Here is a 6,330-nt window from a genome sequence, read left to right on the forward strand (position 1 = left end):
CTCTTCTTCTTTGCCTCTTTCTGAGATTCCCATGGCATGAATGTCAGACCTTTTATTATAGCCTCGCAGGTCCCTAATGCTCTGCTCTTTTCTCCACCAACCCCCCACAGTCTATTTTATCTCTATTGTTAAGAATGGATAATTTCTAGTGTTCTCTATTCCAGATCACTGATTATTTCCTGTGTAACTTCCATTCTGCTGTTAACATCACTCATTGAGCTTTTTATTTTTAATATTGTGTTTTTTGGTTCTTAAATTTCCATTTGGTTCTTCTTTAAAGCTTCTATTTCCTTGCTGATACTGTCTGTTTATTTGCTTAGGCTTTCAAATGTGTTCATAATTTCTCACTGGAATTATTTTTGTCATAGATGTTTAAAATTGTTGAAAGGTAATTTTCACATCTTTCTCATTTTGGTATGGTCATCAATTGTCTTTTTTCATTCAGTTTGAGATCTACCTAGTTCTTAGTATGACAAGTAATTTTCAGTTGAAACCTGTACATCTTATGTTTTTCATTAAGAAACGCTGTATCTTTTTTAAAAACTTCTCTTTTAGCTAGCTTCTTCTGATGCTATTCTAGCAGGTAAGGGAACATGTACTGCTTCATTACTGCAGGTAGTAGTAGAAGTCCAAGTTCTTTGCTCAGCCTCCCTTAACGTCTGAGTTCAAGAAAGAGGGATTTATTACTGCTTGTCAGGGATGGGAGGTCCAGCTTCCTATGTGGTCTCACCTGGCACTGTGGTTTGGGGAGCCTTGTTAATATGGGCAGTAGTGAAACTTCTGATTACTCTCCACTAGTCCTCGTCTTACATAGCCCCAGTAGGAAGGAAGAGGTTATCAACATACTGTTTCCATAGGTCCCATGGTCCCTAAAATCTTTTCATGTTTGGCTTATTATAATATATGGAGTTTTAGTTGTATTTATTTGGAAGAACAGGGAAAAGTATGCCTATTCTGTATTACTGAAAACAAAAGTCTGAATAGCCTTTTAAAATTAAAAAAAAAAAAAAACATGAAATTTCTTCTTGTCTTTAAAAAAGTAGGAAGAATTGGAAGAACTGGACCTACACACACCTACCACTAGTCATGGTATGGTCTCTCTGTATTCTGCTCCATCTCTGCTATCATAAGCCTATTTTATATTCCTTGCTTGACTCCTGTCAAATCATTTTTTTGTTTTTAATGTACGGGCTTATTTATTTGTCTCAGAAATTTGTATTTCTGACTGGATTCAGACTTAGAAGTAGAAGTTCTCAGAGAGGACAGCCTCCGTCTCTTGGCAATCTGTTCCTGGCACTTTTCTTTGGCCTCCTTCATTCTCTTGGCCAAAAGTTTGGCAAATTCTGCAGCCTCCTTCTTATTTTTATCAGTGCGCTGTTTCTTCAGAGCAATATACCTACGTTTGTGTTGCAGGACACATGGAGTAACAAGATGCTGAATCTTGGGGTGCTTTGGTTCTGGGTTTCTTTGTTCAGGGGCTTTCTCACAACATACTGGTGAACATCGTCTTCTTTAGAGAGATTGAAAAGTTTGCAGATTCTTCTAGCTCTTTTAGGTCCCAGGTGACGAGGCACAGTAGTATCAGTTAGTCCTGGAATATCCTTCTCCCTTTTTTTTTACAATAACCAAGTTGAGAACACTCAGATTAGCATCCACAATGCAACCCCGGGCAGATTTGCACTTTCTCTCTCCAGTTCTCCTTGGTCTGTAACAGGAATGCTCCTTACTCAGTAGCAGGCAGACACGGCCATGGGTCAAGACACCCTGCTTCATGGGAAAACCCTGTTTGTCCTTCCCACCACTGATTTGGACAACATAACCCTTCCACTCATCACCAAGAGAATCAGCAGCAACTTCTGTGGCCATTCTCTTCTTATAAAAGGTATGAAGTTTGCATTCATCGTCCACTTCAATGAGTTTCTGGCAGCCAGTGGCTGGAAAGGAGATGTTCAGCTTGATGGTGAAACAGGCAATGGCAGCCATGGCACCATGAGAAAGAGTTCCTGTCAAATCATCTGTGATTCCTTTATAAATTTAGCAAGACACAATACAGAAAAAGTCATTCCTCAATGAACATCTGTTGAATGCTTATTTTCTTCATTATGGAAGTCTGATGAATTTAGTTTGAAAGTTGTATTATTTTGTAGTAGATTGTATTATTGCTCAAAACATTTATTATTCCTCCAGAGGATCCCTTCCTGTGGGAGGATGATCTGCCTCTGCCCCTTTGTAGCAGGCATAACCCTGTGACTTGCTTTGCTCATCAATCAATGACAATCCCACTTCTGAGCAGAGGCTTTAAGAACAATTTCAAGATCAATTATACTAGCTCCTTTTCCTTCTGACATGAACTATTGTATTTCAGATAGGGGCCACTTTGTCACCCTAGTTTTAGAATGAAGAAAACATAGAGATGCGCCAAAGCTGACCTACTATAGACATGAGAACTAAATCTTTGTTATTGTCAACCACTAAGATTTCAAGGTCATTACTGCCACATAAGTTAGCCCAGGCTGACTAAAGAATCACTGATTATATTTTCTTCACATTTCTTAGATCAAATAACATTTAAAAGTTGTTTTCAACTTTAATATTTTAAATGATGATTTACAATTTAGAGATAATCAAAATAAGGTTTAGAAGTAAGTGTCATCTGTATTTTAAATAGTAAAGTGTCCAAACTTCTAGTTGGCAATTTAGAATATTGTGCACATGGTGCTTAACAAAGTAAATGCTATTTGACTGCAATGTAGCCTGTATGTTTTTGATATTTTACTATGCTTGCTTTAAGGAGCTCTGGTAGTGCAGTGGTTAAGGTTGGTGGCTTGAACCCACCACCTGCTCCTTGGGAGAAAGATGAAGCAGCCTACTTCTATAAAGACTTAGAGCCTTGGCAACCCTATGAGGCAGTTCTACTCTGTCCCCTAGGTTTTCTGTGAGTCAGAATGGACTTGATGGCAATGGGTTACACTTGGCTTTATTCATATCTGTCCTTCTATCCATCCCTCTACCCATCCAACAATCCATCTTATTTTTTTTAGATATTTCAAAGTAGGTTGCAGACATTGTACACTTCATCCCTAAACACTTCAGCATGCAAGCCATTAACTAGAGTTAAATATTTGCTTATGATTTTTTGAGGTAAATTATATATATGTATATATATGTATAGATTGAAAGTGTACTATTTCATAAATTTTGCTACACACATACACCTATGTAACCCATATCTCTATCAAGATATAGAGAGTGGCTATCTCTTTTCAAAGTTTTTGCTGTTTAATTTTAAGCCATAGATTTGGTACATGTATTACTTCTGAACATTGCATATGTTTTTACTCCAAAGTATGTGAAATTTATATAAGACAAATTTTAAATATAGTCTTAGAACTCACACTGATAGACCATGTTTAGGCATCACCCTAGGCTTTAGAAATGATTAACAGGAATTTGGTTCTCAAAAATAAAACTGTTTAGCACCTGATCATTTAACTTACAGATTTTTTTTCTAGGTCTTTATTTTTCTTATTCTGTCTTTGCCTTTTGCTCCTGTAATAATCATCCATCAAAAGGAGTATCAGCACCACATCTAGCAATATAATTATTTCCTCCACATAATTGAAACTTTGGCAGCTTCGTGTTCTACAAAGACTTTGGAGTTACTAGGATGTATTTTTCTAGGGAGCTCTGGTAGCATAGTGGCTAAGACACTTGCCTGCTAACCAGACGGCTGGTGGTTCAAACCCACCAGCCACTCCTCGGAAGGAAGGTTGGGCAATCCTACTTTCGTAGTGATACTGCCTCGGAAACCCAAGGAGGGGTCGCTATGAGTCAGGGCTGACTCGACGGCACATAACAACAACAACAATCACAAAACAATCATGTTGGATTAGACTTTCTTGGGCTGAGGCCATCTAGTAAAAATAGGATAACTGCAAACAGGAGGGAGGAAACAAAAAGGTTTGTAATGTTTGCTTTGTGATTGTACATGTGACAGAATGGAGGAAGGAACAGAAGAGGCATCAGTAGGTCAGCTGTGCCAGCATGGAAAAGAAAGAGCAGATATAGGAACAAAGAGGGGCGTATTTTTATGTCACTTAGAATGGAGCATTAATTTCCTCATACGGCTTCCTTCCTATACAATGCTGTCAGTGAAGGGCTTATTTATCTATATGCCTATAAGGAAGATCAGTTAATACTACTATTATTCAAATTTATATACCAACCACTAAAGCCAAAGATGAAGACTTTAAAGATTTTTACCAACTTCTGCAGTCTGAAATTGACCAAACATGCAGCCAAAATGTATTGATAATTACTGGTGATTGGAATACGAAAGTTGGAAACAAACGAGCAGCATCGGTAGCTGGAAAATATGGCCTTAGTGATAGAAATGATGCTGGAGATCACATGGTAGAATTTTGCAGGACCAATGACTTATTCATTGCAAATACTTTCTTTAAACAACATAAAAAGCAACTATACACATGGATCTCACTAGATAGAATACACACGACTCAAAGATTTTAAAGGGTGGCTTGAGATGACAAGTAAAGTAATGAAATGTGCAAAGACCTGCAGTTAGAAAATCGAAGGGGAAGAACACACTCGGCATTTCTCAACCTGACAGACTTGAATATGACCTTGAATACATCCCACCTGAATTTAGAGACCATCTGAAGAATAGATTTGATGCATTGGACACCAGTGACTGAAGACCAAGTAAGTTGTAGGATGACATCAGGGCCATCCATGAAAAAAGCAAAAGGTCATTAAAAAAGACAGGAAAGGAAGAGAAGACCAAAATGGATGTCAGAAGAGACTCTGAAACTTCATCTTGAATGGAAAGTAGCTAAAGGGAATGGAAGAAATTACTAAAAGATCTGAACAGAAGATTTCAAATAATTGCTGAAGTGGACAAAGTATTGCAATGTGCAAAGATTTGGAATAGGAAAATCAAAGTGGAAGAACACTTGGCATTTCTCAAGCTGAAAGAACTGAAGAAAAAAGTTCAAGCTTCAAGTGGCAACAGTAAAGATTCTGTGGGAAAAATATTGAACAATGCAGAAAACATCAAAAGAAGATAGAGGAAATACACAGTCACTGTATGAAAAAGAATTGGTCGACCATTTCAGGAAGTAACATATGATCAAGAATTGATGGTATTGAAGGAAGAAGTCCAAGATGCACTGAAGGCATTGGCGAAAAACAAGGCTCCAGGAATAACAGAATACCCATTTGTTTCAGTAAATGAATGCAGCACTGGAGGCACTCACTTGTTTATGCCAGGAAATTTGGAAGAGAGCTACCTGGCCAACTGACTGGTGGAGATCCATTTTTGTGCCCATTCCAAAGAAAAGTGAACCAAAAGAATGCAGAAATTATCAAACAATATCATTAATATCACACTCAAGTAAATTTTTGCTGAAGATAATTAAAAAATGGTTACAGCAGTACATTGACAGGGAACTGCCAGAAATTCATATTGGATTCAGAAGAGGGCATGAAATGAGGGATATCATTGCTTATGTTGGATGGATCTTGGCTGAAAGCAGAGAATACTGGAAAGATGTTTACCTGTGTTTTACTGACTATGAAAAGGCATTCAACTATGTGGATTATAACAAATTACGATAACAATGTGAAAAATAAGAATTTCAGAATACTTAATTGTGCTCATGAGGGACATGTACATAGACCAAGAGGCAGTGATTCCAACAGAACAAGGGAATATTACATGGATTAAAATTAGGAAAGGTGTGGGTCAGGCTTGTGTCCTTTCACCATACTGTTCAATCTGTATATTGGGCAAATATTCTGAGAAGCTGGATTATATGAAGAAGAATGCAGCATCAGGACTGAAGGATGACATTAACAACCTGGGATATACAGATAACACAACCTTCCTTGCTGAAAGTGAAGAAGACTTGAAACTCTTACTGATGAAAATCAAAGACTACAGCCTTCAGTTTGGATTACACCTCAACCTAAAACAGAAATCCTCACAACTGGACCAATAATCAACATCATGAAATATGTAGAAAAAATTGAATTTGTCAAGAATTTCATTTCACTTGAATCCACAACCAATGTCCATGGCAGTCAAGACATCAAACCATGCATTGCATTGGGAAAATCTGCTGCAAAAGACATCTTTAAAGTATTTCAAAGCAAGGATGTCACTTTGAAGACTAAGTTTTGCCTGAGCCAAGCCATGGTATTTTCTTTCTTTCTTTTTTTTTTAATTTTATTTTATTTATTGTGATTTGGGTGAAGATTTACAGAGTGAATTCACTTTCCATACAGCAGTTCATGTATACTTTGTCTCAT

The 6,330-nt window shown here is 37.4% G+C and overlaps 1 pseudogene; it reads right to left on the bottom strand.

Annotated features, from left to right (window-relative positions):
- Positions 1-1,179: 1,179 nt before the first annotated feature.
- LOC103194311 lies at positions 1,180-1,983 on the bottom strand (annotated as a pseudogene).
- Between the last annotated feature and the right edge of the window lie 4,347 nt (positions 1,984-6,330).

The sequence above is a fragment of the Orycteropus afer genome, unplaced genomic scaffold (assembly GCF_000298275.1).
Source record: "Orycteropus afer afer isolate SDZICR_OR568_19922 unplaced genomic scaffold, OryAfe1.0 scaffold00043, whole genome shotgun sequence".
Classification (NCBI taxonomy): domain Eukaryota; kingdom Metazoa; phylum Chordata; class Mammalia; order Tubulidentata; family Orycteropodidae; genus Orycteropus; species Orycteropus afer.